The sequence below is a fragment of the Erpetoichthys calabaricus genome, chromosome 7 (assembly GCF_900747795.2).
Source record: "Erpetoichthys calabaricus chromosome 7, fErpCal1.3, whole genome shotgun sequence".
NCBI classification, from domain to species: Eukaryota; Metazoa; Chordata; class Cladistia; order Polypteriformes; family Polypteridae; genus Erpetoichthys; species Erpetoichthys calabaricus.
In genome coordinates this window covers 11406668-11426220 of record NC_041400.2, presented here as the reverse complement: position 1 = coordinate 11426220, position 19553 = coordinate 11406668, and the positions used below count along the sequence as shown (strand labels likewise).

At 38.0% G+C, this 19553-nt stretch overlaps 1 protein-coding gene across 1 annotated transcript in view; it reads right to left on the bottom strand.

The window, feature by feature from the left end:
* The window catches only part of smad7 (SMAD family member 7), a 33782-nt gene that overhangs the window by 1844 nt on the left and 12385 nt on the right, over positions 1-19553 (bottom strand). The window lies entirely within an intron of this gene.

Here is a 19553-nt window from a genome sequence, read left to right as displayed (position 1 = left end):
CCATGTCCTGAGATAAACGGTGACCCAAGCAAAAAAAAAACTAAGCCTCACAAATTCTGAACTTCTTAAAACTTCTTCCAAAATTCCTAAAATGCTTCGAAAGTACCAAGTCATTAAGTGGAGAGAAAACGTCTAAGATTATTTATAGAGCCATCAATGTTTATCTGCTGTCCCAGGTAATATTTTTGTTGCAGCCTGCTTTACAATGTTCTGACGTCAAATGAGCCATAAATCTGCCCCAAACATTGTTTGATAGCAGCTTGTCTGGCTCTATAACAGGAAGTCATTACATGCGATAATGTTACTATTTTCTTGGTGTTCTCTAAGGAGGAATCAAAAACTAAATACATTGGCAACCCTTGATTGTTTATTCTTTGAAAACTGTATGGCACATCTTGAAGAAAACCAGAAGGCTTTATTTATGCTAAAAGGAAAAGGACAAGATGCCATGGTTCCCAATTCGATTATCTTTTGAGGTTCACCTTGGGAATTTCCTTCCCTAGACAGCAAAAACTGTTCCTGTCTCACCACACTGTCCCATCCAGAATTGGGTAAATTCTCACTAGTATGACTAGGTGCTCCACGGTGTCCGTTCACTAACCCCAGTGGATATCTTCATAACATATGCCTGTCCAACTAAAGTGTTTTTTGTCTAAAGAATTTGAATTTAAAAGGGAAAAAAAGAGCTGGAGGGAAGTCAAATCTCATGATCTCATTTTATAGGCCAGGGCTGCATTCAGATGGGTAACAGTTCCATCCCCCCTCTTCTAATTTTGTTGAGCATGAGGACAAGCCTCGATCTGAAATTGCATTCCGTTTTACCCAGAAATTATGAGTGCCCTGTTAGCTGGAAGTTCTTTTTCCCTTTAATGTGCCTCAAGCCTCCCTCTCCGTTCAATAACCCTGTCCCACTGAAACCTGGCATCAAACATGCTGAGCGAGAAAGAGAGCGCAAGAGGGGAGAGGGAAACCAGCGCGGCTCTGGATTGAATTACCTTAAACTTAACCTCCTAAAGACGCCCCTTCGCTGCCCCCTACACCCGACTCCTTTAAATTCTCCAGTTTTGACAAAATAATGTGTTATCTTCAGCACTCCACACTTTCAGAAAAGCTGTTTAAGAGTAGTTGCCCCATTTAAAACTGGATTGGGGTGTTTTTGGGGTGAGGGGGAGAGGAGGACTTGCAAGAACAGCAAATGTACATTAATTAAAAAGAAAAGCGCTAGAGCCAGATTCCACTTATCAGGCTTGTACATCTCTCTGTGCATAAAACCACCCCGTTGCGTGAAAGAAAATCCCTCAGTCCAACATTTTTTTTCCCCTTCCTTTCTTTCTTTCTCTTTCATCTTTACAGGCCGCCAAGTACACCCAGCAATTTTCAAACAGACATCAGTACAGGGAACTTTTCAGTTATGTTAATTGCCTAGCCGAGATAAATTGCAGAGTGTCTCTGAAAGGCACTTAAAGCTACAGCATCCTGTTCAGGAGTCTGCCGGCGGGAGAGGGTGTGCGCGTGCTTGTGCATGTGCCTAGGCAAACGCACGCACACACACATGCATAAGAAGTTCAACAAACAAATGGAGGCCAGTCAATCTAAGCTCATGTTAAATTGTCCAAATATATCATCCACTAGAAAGTATTTTCCATCCATTATCTGACTGTTTTTTCTACTGGGTCACAGGCAACACGAGGAGCAACGTGGAGCACAACTCTTGACAGGGAGGCAGACCTATAATAATAACAGAATAATTCAATACGTTTATTTAGCGCTTTTGTAAACTACTCAAACTGCTTTACAGAGACAGCAGTGGGCAGCCACTTCAACCACCGCCAATGTGTAGTATCTACCTGGATGATGTGACAACAGCTATTCTTGCGCCAGTACACTCACCACACACTAGCTATCAGGTAGGGAACAAGTGGGAGACAGAGAGTGAGTTAGCCAGTAAGCGGCACGGGATGATTATGTGTCTAGAATGACTAGCAATTTAGCCAGGCCATCAGGGTACACTCTACTCTTTTTGAAAGAGGACCTTAATTTTACGCCTCATCCAAATAATGGTGCCAGTTTTTACAGCACATTGTCCCACTCGCTGCACTGAGCCATTGGAATCCACACACAGGCCACATGGTAAGTGACCCCCTGCTGGCCTGAACAACACCTCTTCTAGCAGCACCCCAAGCTTTTTCTTGATGGTCTCCTATGCAAGTACCAGCTGTATCTAAACATGCTTAGCCAGAGGTGAATTACCTTCTCTGGAATGCAGGTCATTCTGGCTGGTGGAATAGCCTAATGGATTCATCTCCAAAAGTGTGTCTGCAAGGGTTTTTTCTCATTTTTATGTTGGGTGCTCAGAAAAAACCCTTGCAGACACAGTGCTGGAGTTGAACCCCATGATTCTTAATCACTGTGCCACAGTGCTGCCCTACCCATTTTTACCATTAAAAAGATGCTGCTTCTTATTAATGACCAGCACCTGTTCTGTCCTAAGTAATCTCTATAGATGGAGGATGCAACTTTACCTCTGCACTCACCTAATGGAAATGTATCATGTCTTTAAAATGTAACCAACAGGGATACAAAGGCGAAGGTGACTAGAAGCTGCATTGTATGATGGTAGCTCTACCTGCTGGACCATAGTCTTTTATTTTAAATGGGACCATTAACCAAATGAAACTCTTTCCAGATCAAACATTGCAATAAAGAATTAATATGAAATGTAAGTATGGTATACTGCCATAATTATTTCGAGGTGATATGATAAAGAACTGACAGATGTATCTACTCTTTATTTGTTATGTGACAAGGGCTGGTTCCTACCAGGTGTGCGATGCTCTTTGGATAAACCCTAATTTCTCTACATTGGGTTGAATGGATTCTAAAACGAAGTGATGACTAGAAGCATTCAAAGAGATACAAAGTGCATCTAAGGAGTTTAGTTGCCAGCTTGTACTTCTATTTACCAGGTAAAAAAGGAAAATCTCAAACCATGCAAATAGTTTTTAAGTAATCTGATGCTGATGCAAAAGGAACGGATAATAGGGTGTCAGTAAAAGGCAGGTAACGGAAAAGCCCTTATTCTAAGCTCCATGTATTCCAGTTTTCCATGGGTACTTGCTACACCTGGATTTTTAGAGAGACTTGGCAAATGCTTCCCACATTTGTGAGTAAATCGGAAGCAGCCACAAAAGGCTGCAACAGTCATTCAAGCTTTATTTTTATATGGTAGCGTTCACATCTCATTATCCCAACCAAAACTAGTAAAATATATGCTAGGTTGCTTCCTTTAAATGTAGCCACATAATATACTATAGAAGTGCCAGGCTTTTCAAGCAAGCTTCAGCTTAATTAGTGAAAAAATAGTAGTTTAGTAAGGTTGAAGCAACATTATAACTCACTCTTTAGCTTTACTGGATCTAGAAGAGATCAGTGTGTGTGTGTGTGTGTGTATGTGAGTGTGAGTGCTTCAACGGCTGCCTGTCTCCAGTGGTTGAGGAGGCAGCCGATTCTGGCTTTGGCTGCTTTGCTCTTTCAGACTCATCAGCCATGCAAATTATAGTGCAGCGCTCTGTCTGCGGGTCCGTGTTCGACATTGCGCTCAGCTCCGCAGAAAGCCTTTAAGGAAGGGCGGGACCCGCTCTGCAGCCAGCCAGCTCACTTCACATTATTTACAGTCACCAAGTCTTTCTCCAATCTGTACCTTTTAAAAATTACCACTCACTAAAGCTGTTTCTGTTCAGAGCAAATCTTTGTAATTTCCTATTTTTTTTTCTCGTTTATTTTTAAGGCAAAAATTAATCTGTTTAAAAGGAAACAACACTAAAGTGATTCTCAGAGTGAGTCATATATCTGGTATTCTTGGCTGTTTGTGAAATGCCTTGTAGTGATGCTTCCACAGAAAGGCACTATAAGAAATTAAGAGGTGAATATTGTTTAAATATGCAAATAAATGGTGATATGACACGTTAAGCAGAGGAAACCGAAACACAACTACTATTGTGTAACCATATCATATTCTTCTGCATATACTTTTGCAACTCCCCCATTAAACACTACAGTACATTACACAATAAGGAATACAGCATTATAATACAACAGCTTGCAGCTCCTTGCATTATAAGTTTTTGTTTTCTGTCTTAATCCTGTCTTAGATATTTTAATAGCTTTGGTCCTCATCCTCCCCTTTACCATTTTAGTGTATAATTTTTTTTTTAATCACCCTTTTATTGAGGAAACAAAACACAATAGCAAAACCTAGCCCAATCAAACAACTGAAAAGAACACTTCCAGTTCTATATAAAATTAATATAACTCAGCAAGTATAATACAGGTAGTGTGCATGGAAGAAAATCCATGAAATTCAGCACTCAACCCCATCCACAGTTTGCTTTTTAACAGAAAAAGGCATAAACAATTAAAAGGGATGACCTGTACAGGAGGACACTGTGTACTGATTTAAGCAAACAGTCTAACATAAGAGTCTTTAAAAATAAAAAATAAAACACATTGGCATTGCCAAAAGAAATGCAGCACATTAAAAAAGGTGGAAAACCAATCAAACAGAAAAGTAAATGGGATGGCATACAAAAGAAAGAAGTTCCCTATAATAAAATTCTAAATGAAAGCCACTATATAATATCCTGTAGAAAGAAAACAGCTCCTTTATAATAAATCTAAAAATGACATCCAATGTGTAATACAGATAGAAACAAAGAAGCTCTTTAAAATAAAGCTCAGAATGAAAGTCACTATATAATAAAGAAGCACCTTGTAATAAATGTCAAAATGAAATCTACTATTTAAAATAGAAAGAAACTCCTCCTAATAATCTCAAAATGAAAGCAACTGTATCACATATAGAAATAAACAAGTGCCATATAATAAAGCTCACAGTGAAAGATACTATGTAATATATGAATTGAAAAAAGAAAAAAATCCTTGTAAAGTTCATAATGGAAGTCATTATACAAAATACAAATAAGAGTTAAATTCTTTATAATAAAGTTCAATATGCAAACTGAAAATATAAAGAACTCCATGTAATACAGCTCATAATGAAAGTCATTACATAGTATACATATAAAAAGAAACGGACTTCATGACACTTTAAAATCTTAAGTGTGCCATAAAACAATGAACAAATACTTAATCGCCAAAAACCATAACCAATTAAATAAAGAGAGAGGTTGTGTTTCTTGAATAGACCAACTTAACAAATGTGAAAGAGGAAATCCTAAATGAAGGTTAGCCCCAACTCAGTTGTTTTACTGTAATGCCTCCCATCTTTACAGCATTACACCCTGTGTGCTTGAGGCCAGAAAAAGGGGCTTTTGGGTGGGGGGGGGGGGGTTAGACAGCGCCAGACTGGAGACAGTTAGCAGTCTGAAAAAGTTAATGATTACTACTGTCTGCCTTCATAATCTAATCGTTTCTATTCCTGGCTGCTCTTTCTCACACTCTCCCTTCTCTCTCACACACATGCATATATACGCATACATATATACACACGAACACACACTCCAACTGTTCAGCCAGCTTTCCAGCCTTCTTGCCTAGTGTGAGGCACTACACAAAATTGCTTTGACTTCTAACAGAGCAGTTAAGCGGAAAAAAAAATAGCTTAACCTGATTGTAACCATGGATCTAAGGAAAAGAAAAGTTGAGACCTAAAGTATGTCATCTCTCAAAAACAGGCCACAGAGATATTTTGCTTCATTCCTTTTGAGATGTTTTTCCTCTTGTGTTCTACTGGCCTAACTAACACAGCTACTGCAGTTCTTTCTGGAGGCATGCAGTTTATGGTTATCTGTCCTTTTCGTTGTTTGAATAATGGATGGTAGTTAACAAAATAAAGTTTAGTATTGGGGAATTGCAAACTTTTCAGGCCCTATAAATACACCAGACCACTCCTGTCAACCCCACTGCACATTGGAAGCTATAAGGAGCTGTTGGTAGGACTATGATTTGTGTGCCGAATCCCACCCTAACACCACAGAAGAGACAGAGTGGATTGCCCTGTTTCCATTTTTATACATTCATTTCAATACAAGTCTACTAAAAATTAGTTTTTCACAGCCATTTACGTCATATAGTTACTACATCAAGGGCAAACGACCGGTTTTCCAGAGGACAAGTTTCTTCCAGTTCCCAGTAGACAACACTACCTGCTAAGAAGTACTTAGTTCATTTGATGTCAGGTCTGAACTACAGCTGGAACGGGACAGTCGCTCTACTCATGTCATTTGTGTTCAATATAAATAATAATGCTAAGCAAAAAAAGCAACAAAGTGAAGTGCAGCTCTGATTCATAAAGGTGGGGATGATTAAATGTCATACAGAAAACACAAAAAAATTGCAGTATTTTTACATTACTTTAGCATGAGTTTACTTTTGTTAATTTAATTATTAAAACAGCTTTATGACCATAAAAATATTCAGAGAATAAGCATAGCAGCTGTATAAAGACTTGTCTATCTACCCAACTGTGTGTGTCCACAAATAATATTGTCACATGAATTTTGCATAAGTAATATGTCATATACATATATAGCTATGTAATGTACACACAGAGATAAACAGAGGCATATATGCTGCCTGTGAGTAAATTTATGCATGTAATTCATATGTATTTGGAACCTAACCCTGCACCTCTTATACTGGATTACCTGGTTCTTTCACTGAACCACTAGACTGCTAAACTCACCCCTAACTCTCTGTGACCCTGAAAGTGTTTCTTATTCCACCATTGGTCCAACTGTAAAGTACATTTAATTGTGCTTTTGTTAAATGTTTTGGGAAGAGTGTTCATGACAGAAAGGCAATGTAAAAATAAAGGGTGTTTGTTATTTGAACACAGCTGAGTGAGTATGTGCACTTTCCAGTAAAGTTGCTGTCCAGTCTTGGATTCATCTGTGCTGAGACAAGCTCTTGCTCCCTAGAACCATAAGCCTGATTCATATAATGGATGGGCAATGTGCTAGTCATTTTACTATGGCTCTTCAATTGAAAATGAATTGGGATGGTACCACTTATAGAAGGATACTATGTACAGTAGAGGTCTAGAACCACAAGGTTGCCTATTCAATTTCTTTCCCATTTCATTGTGCAACACTGATTGAAAATATTACAAAAATCTAAACAATTGTACTATTTGAAATGGTGTTTAGTACTGAAAGATTCTCCATAAAATAAAGGTTACTTGTGAAATGAAATGTAGCCTTTTGAGACATTAAAGAAAGAAATGCACAAGAAAAGGGGGCAACGTTTTTATTTTTAATACAGTTAAAAGCAAAGCTATTTATTTTAAATTTGGAAATATACAAATACTACAGTTGAGGAGACCAGAGAAACTCTTTGCCAGTATTAAGTTATAGGGAGCTCTCAGTCCTAACGGTTTACAGGCACGGGTGTGGTAGCCTCTGGCCAGCTTGTCATTTTCAGATGTTCCTGTTTTTTAGGCAGACTGAAATATCTTGACCACAGGGACAATAAGAAATCATTGGAAAATAGTGGTGAAAAAAAGTGTCCCATATTTCATAGCCTTACTGTAAATTACATCTGACACACAAACTTTAAAACATGGAAGATTTCTGTAAAGAATATCTAATGCATAAAACCACAAACACGTAGTGCATATTCCATATGGCATGCAAATGACAGTCCATAAAGAAGTTCATCACTATTACTAGACAATGAATTAGAGCACATGTTTTTAAAACCACATTGGAGTGTACAGGCCAGTTGCTGGCTATCAGGTAAGGAGTGCCACTTCTTAAATACACCTCTTATTTCTCTCAATTGTTTGATAGATGAGGTTTTGGCTCAGAACTGTTGGTCTTGAAGCTGTAAGCAACTCCACTTTTATTAAATAAGAGTCACTGCACTAAAAACGGGCAGTAGATTATCCTAAATCACTCAATGCATTAAGTCACTTGTATAAATACGGGTAACACAATTCATTTTATAAAGTTTCTTTCTGCAATTAACATCCCACTACACTATACAACAACTCATTTCCTGCACCACCCTATCTAATTCAGTGTCCTGAAGAGATGGAACCCTGAATAACTACATATATAAAGCTTTAGCTCTTGGTAAGTGAATTGGAAGTTTGAGGATGTTGTGTTCTGTATTACTCAGATGCAAACACATACATATGGTGGTACACAAAAAATACTGTAGTTCTGCACAGGATAAGGAACCCCACCCTTGTTTTAGCAGCATCAAACACGGCCAGGTGAAGCTAGCAGGAAATCGCTGTACACATTTTGCTTCTTTTTTTTGTTATTGCTGTTTTTCTGTGTATGCTGGAAAGAAGACGTTGTAGCCATTGGAATGGCATTTCAATTGTGAAGCTATATGTTTGTGTAGACTTCTTCAAGTTCACACGTGAGCGATTTGAGAAACAATATCCTTTTGCAAGTGCTACTGAGAAACATACATTTCAGCTACTTGTTAAAAAAAAAAGTGACACACTCTGGGATCTTTGAGCAAAACTAAAAAATGTTTGTAGCCATACCCCAGAGATTGTCATTGGCATTGTGGAATGCATTGAAAGAAGTCCTCATTAGTCAACATGGTTATTATCACAATACATTGGTGTAATGGTCATTTCAGAATGCGATCCATGTTCGTATCCTTTTGTGTGTCTGTGTTTATAGACACACAGTAAATATGCTGCCAGTAAAAAGGTTTAGAACACCCCAATTTTTCCATCTTTTATTGAAATTTAAGCAGTTCATATCCAGTGAATAACCAGAAATTATACAAAGGTAAGTGGTAAACTGCCAGAGGTTTAAAAAAAGAGGTTAGGTTACCAAAAACTGAAAAAATTATATAATTTTCAAAATTATACAAAAAGTCATTTTTAAGGGAACAACTATTGGGCTAATAGCCTACAGCTTTTCTGGGAAGTTAATTAAGCCTGGAAAGTTAATGCAAACAATTCCTACATGTGTCCCACCTTTTGTTGATTACTTAGAAATCCTCTAAAAAAGCAATGTGGAACAAACTTGCTACACCCTCTGTAGTGATGTTTACACAATATTGCATTGTATATTGCTATCACAATGGTGAGAAAAAGGCAATTTACAAAACAAGACAGACAGACCATCGTATCCCTTAAAAGTGCAGGTCTTTCCTTTAGAGAAACTGCAGACAAAGCCAAGGTGTTAGAGAGTACAGCATATATATACAGTATATAGATATGTATATAAATGTTATGTATGTATTTTTAGATTCATAACTTCAGAAAGATTGGAGCCGAGGTATTTTAAATCACTTGCTCACAATCGCACAAACATGCATGGCTAATCAGAATCTCATCACGTACAATTTCTGATTCAGCTATTACACATTTGCAAATTAACTTAGCAGCATTAAGTGCAAGGCTAAAACCAACCCTGTGTGGCATAGCAGCCCAGTGCAGGGCACAATCACCAAGCTCCCCCCCTATCCCCAGACACACACTAATAACTAATCTGGTATGCATATCTTTGGGAGGAAAATGTGGGACTAGAATGAAAGATGTACAGTATGTGTCAGCTGTACATAGCACAAAAACCATGGAGGGTAATGAACCCTGCAGCTAGAAATATCGTCAGCTTTACGTCTCTGCAGCACTCACTGAATTTCCAGCGTATTCTATTCAAAACTATACAACACCATAACTCAAGGCCGAGCACTCCCCAATTGAGCCATTGTCAGTAAATTATTTGCAATTAAAGAGGGTATGGAAAAAAGATTAATGCTTCCAATTTTAGAAATTAGTAATTTAAGGCAACCCAATGCACAAGAGCTGTCTTGAATTAGAATGTTAGCAGAAGCCACACTATACAGTACATGTGTGCCCTCTGTTTCTCCCTAGTGGCATACTACCCACAAGCCAAAGATGCACTTCTTAAACATGATCAAAATCCAACCTGGGATAATTTAGTCAAGTAAAAATATTTTTTGTATTTTCTACTTTTGCAAGATTTATTCAGATAAATCATTTTGTGCCACCTCTTTTTGCTGCTAATTTATATCACATTTATTTAGCTGATGCCTTTGTGTATAGCGACATATGAATCCTGATCCATTCTCTGGCCACAGTGACAAGCCCATCGCTCACTGTCTCAAAGTGGTTCAAGTAGAACTGGCCACACAATGCTTTGCAATCCAATGCCTTAGCCACTAGGCTACACTTACTGACATGCACACAACCCAGACAGCCTTTAAAAAGTTTTGTTTTTGTAAAACTTGCATTCCACTCCTGTGTTTTGTGAATTCTAAGAGGAATCTGCCATGGTGATTTTCATCCTCACACAGCTTGCCTTCCAATACACCCCCTTCTCCCCCCCACGCACCGCCCTCCCCCCACTTCTAGGCAGTTTGGCTGGGCACTTTGCTTTGCTTTTGTTTTGACAAACCACCCTCATTTCTGTTCCAGCACTGCAATTCACTTGAGCAATTACAAGCTGAGGTGCTCCTCTGTGTTATGAAAACATAAACAAAGTTATTAGCCGAGTCGCTGCCTCACTAAGAAAAAATTATTAACAGAGAGAGAGACAGAGAAGACAGAGAGTAGAAAGCCTGGTATCAGACCCTGGTTTAAAACCACAAGGAATCAAATGAAGAGCATGCTGCATATTGCCAGTTGACATCGTTCCAGGATAAGAAGTGAAATGTCCTGAATGGCTCAGACAGATATTTGGACTTTGATTACTATGAATATTAACCCCAAATGTGGTATAGCTTTCAGAAATTGTAATATAAATATTTGTATTAAATTCCCAACCATCTATTCTTTCATTAATCTTTTGCAGGGTCATAGGGAGCAAGTGCTCATCTTAGCAACATCAATGGGAACAAAATATAAATGACTTACCAAGTCAGTTACAGGGTCATCGTTCTGCTTTCTACACCCAATTTATCCTGGCAGCATCAGGCGGAAGGCAGGGGGCTAACCAGTCAAGTAAGTCAAAACCACTTAATGAAGGCACCAGAACTAACGGCCTGTCTGTGGACATGCAGAGTTGGACAGAACACAAAAACACCACAGCCTGACTGAAAATTAAAGTGTAATTCAGATGATGTGAAGTGACAGTGCCACCCACTGCACCAACATATTTGCATTAAATAATCAATTTCAAGTTTCTGTATGGTGCAGAGAAACTTAGTGACTCAGCTTCTGCATTATTTACACATTTTGTGAAGCATAACAAATTCCTGGGTGGTCACAGATCCAGTATCCTGGGTTCAAGTTCTGTTGTCTATGTGGAGTTTGGATCTGGTTAGGTGAACCGGTGATCCAAAATACCTGAGTGAGTGTGTGCATGAATGGCCTGTTGTCCTCTCCAGGGTTAGTTTCAGCTTTGCATCCACTGACAGGCTCCTGTAACCTATACTTTAATTAAATTGGCATGTAAAATGGAAGGATGGATGATTTAATGTGGGACTATCCATGTGTACAACCTATAATGGACTGGCACAATACTCATAACTCACTCCTTCCTTGGGATAGGCCTGCTAGTTGCATTAAGCAGGCTTAGAACATATTATATATTTTATTTACACATTTATATACAGAAGACAGTAAGTTAAGATGCATTTTAGATAATTTGTTTAACAGTCTTCTATGCATCATCGAATCAGTCTTGACTATAACAGCTGGTATACTGTAAACCCCCACGTAAAATAATTTTCAACAGTACAGAGAATGAGAATGTTATGTTTTATTAATAAATACATGATTTGCATCTACCCATCCCCTGCACTGAGCAAAAATTTAATCACGGCTTTTATTATTTTACTTTATTTATTTTTATTCCATTTTCTGCTGTTTTGCAAGTTTCAAACCAACACGAGGCTGGGTGGGGAACTGTGATGGGCCAAACCAAAATTAGCTCTGCGCCAAAAGCTTCCTTGGCCTCGTTTTTTTTTTTTTTTCTGGAAAGGAAGTCAAAAGTAATGAAAGATTCCCTCTCAGTCAATTAAGTGAATAACTACTATGAAATTAAAGAGAACTGCCAGTGACCGGCTTGTGCTGTCTCCTTATTTTTTCCTAACTGCTTTTATTTTACAGAAGAATATACAGCACGTAGCAATTGAACAACTCAAGTTTCTTAGGCATTTTTAAAAGCTGCAAATTGCTTTTTTTCCTTTGACTTTGTTTAAAGAATACGGCAGAACTATTTAGTCCTCTTCCTCAAAGACATTATGTCATTTCCTGCATAACCCTTTCTTTTCCTCTTAACCCAAATAACCCCAGATATTTGACAAGAATGAGGAGGCGCTAGTTGCTGGCCAGCCGGCTGGCCATTCTCTTATCCTTCAAAACCTAACTGCTAGTAGCAGAGACAATATAAAGATGTAACCTTCAGTAGACAGCTGTCTGGCAGAGAGGGTTTGGTCGCAAGGTTTATGGTCAACAGTGTTGCAACTGGCTTACTGTTGCAAAAGAACTCTAAGCCGAAGATGGCATGAGGTGGGGGTTGATAGTTGTAATGGTAACTTAGAAAACAGACAAACAAACAAATAACACCTCTACCCATCCAGCTGGTCTGAAATTACAGCTTAAACAAAAAAAAAAAAAAGAACCTCTTGAAATGAAATGTTACACGTTAAACCGTGTATTAATTTGAGCTGCAGCGGCTTGGAATAGTGTAGATGCCCTGGGGCCCTGCAGATCATGGTTTAATAATACACCTCCGCCTAAATTTAACCTGTAGAGGAAGCTACTCTGTGACAGTAGGCAGGCAGCCAGACCCTACATGGGTCATTCAATCCGACTTGAGAAAGGCTGGTAAGGGCTGCCAGGCGCTGCCTTAGGGGATTCACTTACACGGCCACTCCAGGGTCATCTCAAGTCGGCACCAGTAAGCATTCCTTCCTCGTCTTGTAACTACCCCACCTCTTGTCAGCCCCCTAACCTGAATTCTGCCTCTTTCAAGTTCTATAGGCAGTAAAAGTAGCAACTTCATTCCTTAAGGAACAATGTGAAGCTTGTTTGTGTTTTGCTGGTGCTAGACCCTGATCTAGACAAGTATGTTGTGAATTAGTATTACAAAATTCAAAAAGGCATAGTGACTACTGCTTCAGCTTCACAGATCATTTCTAATTTTGTGCACACTCTTTAAAGGAGACGGTGGTATACATTTGGCTATAATATTTATTATTTACTCTTGATTTGTTTTGTCTCTTTTTTGAGTGTCTGATGCCACCATCATAAGCTCTACTCATCAGCACCCCTTAAACACATTAAGTGGGTTTTAGAATGTTGTGTTATGTTTGTCAAAGTGATGCTGGATAAAGTTCTCCACTGTGATCTACTTCATTTGTCAACAGTTATATTATATGATGGAAATATATGATAGAGAGTGGAGTCCATTCAGGACAGATTTCAATTCTGAACAGGATTAAGCAGGTTTAATGTAATAAGAAACAACAAAAATTTTGTCCTAATTAATTTTATACTTAATTTTTTTGGTATCTGGTTTTGTTTGCCTAATGATAAACTTTGGAGGCAACTCTGGACACTTACAGTTTCATTAATCAAAACCCATTGCTCCATGAAAGACAAAAAAAGATGGAGGATAAAAGTAACCACTCAAGCAGCTCTGACACAGTAACAAATGGAGCTAGAAGCACTCGCCCGTTGCAGTGACTGACAAGCCACTATAATGGTTGCATAGACTTCTCTGCATGTCTTGAGCAAGTATTCCAGTTTTTAAAACCACAGGGATAAGAAGCAGGATGCTGCCACACCATATGGTCCACTGAGGCAAAAGGCAGAAATCTAAACTGATGATGTTGGGGTCTGTTTTTTAATTTTATGGTCATTTTGTTCACATTTAGCAGTCACAGAAAAGAAAAATATACACATTTGAAAATAATTATAGTTGTATGTTGCAGACTAACTACTAATCGGTTACAACTGCAGGAATCCAGAGCCTTTCTTGGAAAATGCAGGCAGCAAGCCTAGACCACCAATGCATTTGAAATGCACACAATCAGTCAGTAACAATAAGCTAATTTGTTATTGCCAAACAACCTATCTCTACATCTTTGGACAATGGTGGAAAACCAGAAGCCCACCAAAACATGGGAGAGGTTTCAGTTTCATCACTTTCCATGATACTACAAATCAGATTTAATAAGATAAATGCAGAGTCTATTGAGTGTAGGGCAAAACTTCTACAAATGATATACTGCATTATGTAATAGGTTTGTGTGTCTGAGTTAGTGCTTAGCTTGTGCTTAGATAGATATGAAATGCCTATATATAACAGATAGACACTACATGATAGATAGCTATCTATATGAGATAGAGACAGTGAAAAGGTATTTACTTATATGCCTTCCAAAAAATTCAACGTTTTGGCTGATCAAAAAATTGGTAAAACCAAAAATAAATTATATAAATTAAATCGATGAGGCAAAAGAAGGATGCAATTAATTAAGATGATTGAAATGGAGCCAATCGCCCCCCCCCAAAACCCTCCCCCTTTTCCCACTCAAGTTTTTAACAGGCTGGAAATGGATTCCAGTGGTTGTGAGCACAAAACCCCACACCCATGGTTGCTAAGCGTCTCCCATTCCTTAGCCCACCCTGGCTGCAGAAGAAAGAGCCTGCCAGGAAAGGCCTAGCGCAAAAGGAGGAACTGGAACAGAGAACCAGAGGCCAAAAGCTACAGAGACACTGCCAAATCCCAGTCTCTATCCACTTCACTGGCTGGGCTACATTCTGCTAAAGTCAGATGATGTGTGAGTGGAGCTGCAAGGCTCCCAGTCTGGCAGGCGGCCTAGTTTGCATTAAAGCCTTTCACTGTCATATTGAGGTTAACTCTTAATAACCTTGCTTTCCAGGACAACAGCAGCACAGACAGAAGAGCCTTAAACGGCACAACATAATCCTCCAGTGACTAAAGCCTTGCCTGTTTTACATACTTGCTACACAGGAAGATTTTTTTAAGTTCTCATTTCCCTTTTGGCATTTTCTATCTTTTTTTTTTAACACACACACATGCACACAAACTGAGCAGGAAGTGGTGTACTGAATTGACTGCAAAATAAGTTATGTGTTTTCAAAACATTCCATAAAGATGCACAATTAAACCTTTAATCAAACGACCAAAGTAATGACACAAAAGGAGACAACACTGACGGGCTCACAATAGACTGCAGTGAACAAGAAAATGTTCGCACAGATGTGCACTTGCTTTCACTCAAAGGCGCCAGTGGATTTTGAATGGCTAGACACTCTATCCATGCCAACATCCAAATATTGACATGCATAATAATACATAAATCATTTTCAATACAGACACTGTCCAATTATTGTAAATCTTTAACTCAACAACCCTCTGAAGAGGGGGAAACATTTTGCAAGTGTGACAGCATGCACGCTATGAACCTAGACTGTCTGCTCAAAAACTAAAGCAAGTCTGATTTTCAAAATAAGAGAGACAGCGCAATGTGTAGTATTACATACAGACATATACATATACATACATACATAATATACATATATGTAACAATATATGTGTATATATATACATTACTAGGAGGGTATGCCACCTACACCCCCTCAGTAGCTCATTTTGCTCAGTATTGGTCCACAGGTATATTCCAACATGGTCAAAACCCTAGCCCTGAGATTTATTTATAGTTGTAGCAAATACTAAAACTATTAGGAATTTTCTTCTGTGCAAGATGAATGGTAACCTACTTGTTAAAGTATCGCCAGTATCCAACTTCTGCATGATCACCAGTCATGATTTTGCAATCAATTGAATGTTTAAGCAGTTTTACAATTTTTAAGCCTGCACTACTACATAGGCTTTATTTGTTGGCTGCTAACACACAACTGAACTACTATTGTTCTTAGCGGAGTGTATGTATATGAGGTATTTTTTTTGACCTAGGTGTATTAAGTTGGTTGTATTGACATGAGAGTATCATTGTTGTATTCTCCTAATGAAGACAAAAAAGGATACATACTGTAGATGTATACTATATGATGTACGGTTTTGAAGAAAACTGTGCATTGCAAGCATTACATGAAAATGTTGCATTATTTTGCTAATTTTTTTTATAAATAATAGAGTAGGTATTACAAATTACTTATGCATATATGAATGGAGTGATGTGTAGTATAATGTAAATTATACATAATTAACATACGTTATATATAAGCTAATATGTTGTTATATAAACAGTATCAACATTTGGATTCATTGTTAATATTGGATTAAGAATGTTACATATAAAATGTACAATTACACATAAGCTACAAAATACATATGTATAGTGTATGCTTAGAAATGTTCAGTATATACAAGATATCAAAAAAGTGCAGTTTGCATCAAAGACATAAACATTCTGTAAAATGCACCAGAAAGGAAATTTATTCAGGATTTAAACGGAATTATTAATGGTTCATTTATTGTAAATTCCTCCTTTTATTTTCCAGATAATATACCCGACACTTTACTGAAAGACTCCAGTTGAAGAAAAGGTCAATGGCATTCTGTGGCTAGCTGAGGTGAAGTCTGCATCAGCTGTCAGATCTGACCTCATTAATTTTTTTTTTATTTTTTTAATGCAGACATGTTAAACCAGAAGATTACTCAACAATTCTCACTCTTCAAATAATTTTCAGAATATAGACAAGAGATCTGATTAGTCTCTTAGCTCAAACATAACTACAGAATGTGTTTGGAGAAACTTTAACAGTATTCTCTCCTTTGTGTCCGAAGTATTACCAAAACTGCATATGCAAAAAACAGAATAAATTTCCTCAGTATTGCTTTTAATAGCTTGCTTATATCATATTTAACTGAAGCTATGAAAAAGTCACATTGCATAAATATTGTGTAGAGACCCTACGTGTTTATTGACAGATTTATGTGCGTGTTACATACTGTTCATAGAGAAGCACACTTGGCCACACATAAAAACTATCTGAAAAATGGATTGTTGAACAAATACAATATATAAACACAAACTTGTTCTCTTTTTCTTTATATATAATGTACATATACAAATTGCACACACTATCAATAGCTAATTGCAGAGCATATTAATGAATGTACCAAGCCGTATATAGGAATTGACATGCGTGCGTAAGTGATATGCTGGACATACACAAGTATGTTTACATATATACTTCAACATACAAAATTGCTATAGTATTAGTAAAACATCAAAAAGTGCTAGTGAAAGAGTAAGGCAAACTTACTTTAAAACACAAAGAATAGGATTTGGCATTATACCATACTCTAGTACCTTTGAAGACAATATTTGACTATCTAACCTTTGACTACATGCAGTATAACATGCCAGTTTCAAACCAAATTAATCCAATTCAGGGTTTGGGGACTATCAGGAAAACACTGGGAACAAGGCAGGAACCCATCCTGCCACACAGACACCTACTGTATATAAATGCATTTTTGCTCTTTTTATCTGCAGCCAAGTCAGAGGTTTTCTTGTCTTTTATTATGTTTATTACTAATACTTGGTTGACATCTTTATTCAAGGTGACTTACAACATTTGAGTTACAATTTGTTTTTTTCCAAATTGAACACACAGTGTGAGTAATGGAATTTGAACCCACCACCTCAGGGTTTGAAGTCCAAAGCCTTAACCTGTCCCACACTACTCTGTATATATTTATTTACTTGTTTTTTAAAATTCTGTGGATAAATACAGTTCACCTTTCATACCTAACTATGTTATATAGCACCGTTTCTTTTACATCCATTCATCCCACTCATACATAGGTAGCTTAGAAGCACTAACATACTACACATCTTTGGAAAATAGGAGGAAAGCCCATATGGGCACAGGCAACATACTGAAATTCCACACAGACAATGCCTGGACACAGGATTCAAAATCTGAAAGTTTGAATCCATGATGCAGAAGTGTTAATCGCTGTGCCTTGACAAAATGCCATGAATATAAAAGCAGAAAGGTCATTCACTTAAAAAAGTGAAAATGTCTTTTTAGACTCCAGTGCTCACAGTACTGTTTTACTGTAAAAGCCCAAGTAGACAGTGTGTGAACTCATTTGAATATAACAAACTGAAAGTATTAACATTTTCCACCGCACATAACATTAGTATCTATTTTGTTTAATGTGAACTTTAATAATCAACTGATTGTGAAAATAAAAGTGGAAGGAAGCTTTAAGTATCTGATATATGAAGCTTTAATTAGGTATGATGAAGCAAAGAAGCATGCAAAATTACAACAGAGAAATTATATTTTTTAATGCATCTGTACATTGATATCTAAAAAAAAATGTTTAAAAAATCCTTGCAGATGCAATAAATTTTCAGTTAATTAACTTAGCTGTTCCTGCAAGCCTAAAAATGAGCCCACTAATATGATGCAGATCTACTCTTACATATTTGCAAATGTTTTAGTAAGTACACGTCTGCTCAGTGACATTGTTCATATTCTGCTGATTGCTTTAGTGAAGTTAAGCAGTTCCCGGAGGTCTTCCACGATGCTGCATTGAAAAGTGTACTTACTCAAGCAAGCCTCAATCCATCCCCCCACCATCACCACCTCCCACCAACACAAAGTTTCAAACAGCACGTAAAAGGGCAAAGCCAGTGAATTAAAAGGTCAGCTCAGTGCCTCCAGGAGGAGCCAGTTCTTTTGTGAGAGCCCCTGAGGGATTAAGTTTTAGCATTCAGTTTTTTTTTTTCTTCCCTTGCCAGAGAAATCAAGTCCCTGGCTCCAGCCTTCAGACCTTCCTCCCTCCCTCCCTGCACTGAGCCCCATTCATTAATCTAACTCAATGTGGCGCAGTCCAGTCCAGGAAGGAAAAAGGGCGGGGGATGGGGGGCGTAGTGTTTTTGGGATGACTGGGGGGGGGGGGGGGGGGGGGGACTCAAGTCTACTATTTCACAGTTTGTGCTTGTCTAAAATGTGTGTTTAGTTAATACTGTGTGCCTCAGAAGCTGTGCATAACGGAGCAGGGCGTACCAGAGCAAGTCTGCTTTAAGTTAATTCAGTGAGGATTTATTTACTCTGTGCCCTTGGCTTTCATAAAAGGTGAGGAAGCCCCCCCCAAAAAAACTCACCATTATCCTTGCAAGTGGCAAACAACATACAATAAGGATATAAAAACATGATTAAGAATGAACCCCTAAAACAGAATGAACAAGTAAACAAGCTGCCTATGCAATGATGCACACAGGCAGCACAGAGAGAATGTTTGGGGTCAAACGTACAAACGATTGGGAGGCCTTCAGGGGTTGGAGAGGGGAATCTGGTACTCTCCAATTTTTTTTTCTGCATGATTGTAAAGAAAAGACAGAAAAATAATAGTTTCTGGAGACTGGGCATTTTTAACATGCTATTTTTTTCTAACAAGTTTTGCTGTCAGGAGCCTGGGAATTCTGAACTTCACTGCCAGATCCCCATCACCCCCCTCCTAAATACATATGCTTATTAAGTAATTTATACTGCACATAGCATGATTAGATGCATTTGATCTAGACTTAAGTGTTTCATCACAACCACAATCCAAACCTTAGTGGCAGAAACATGCAAG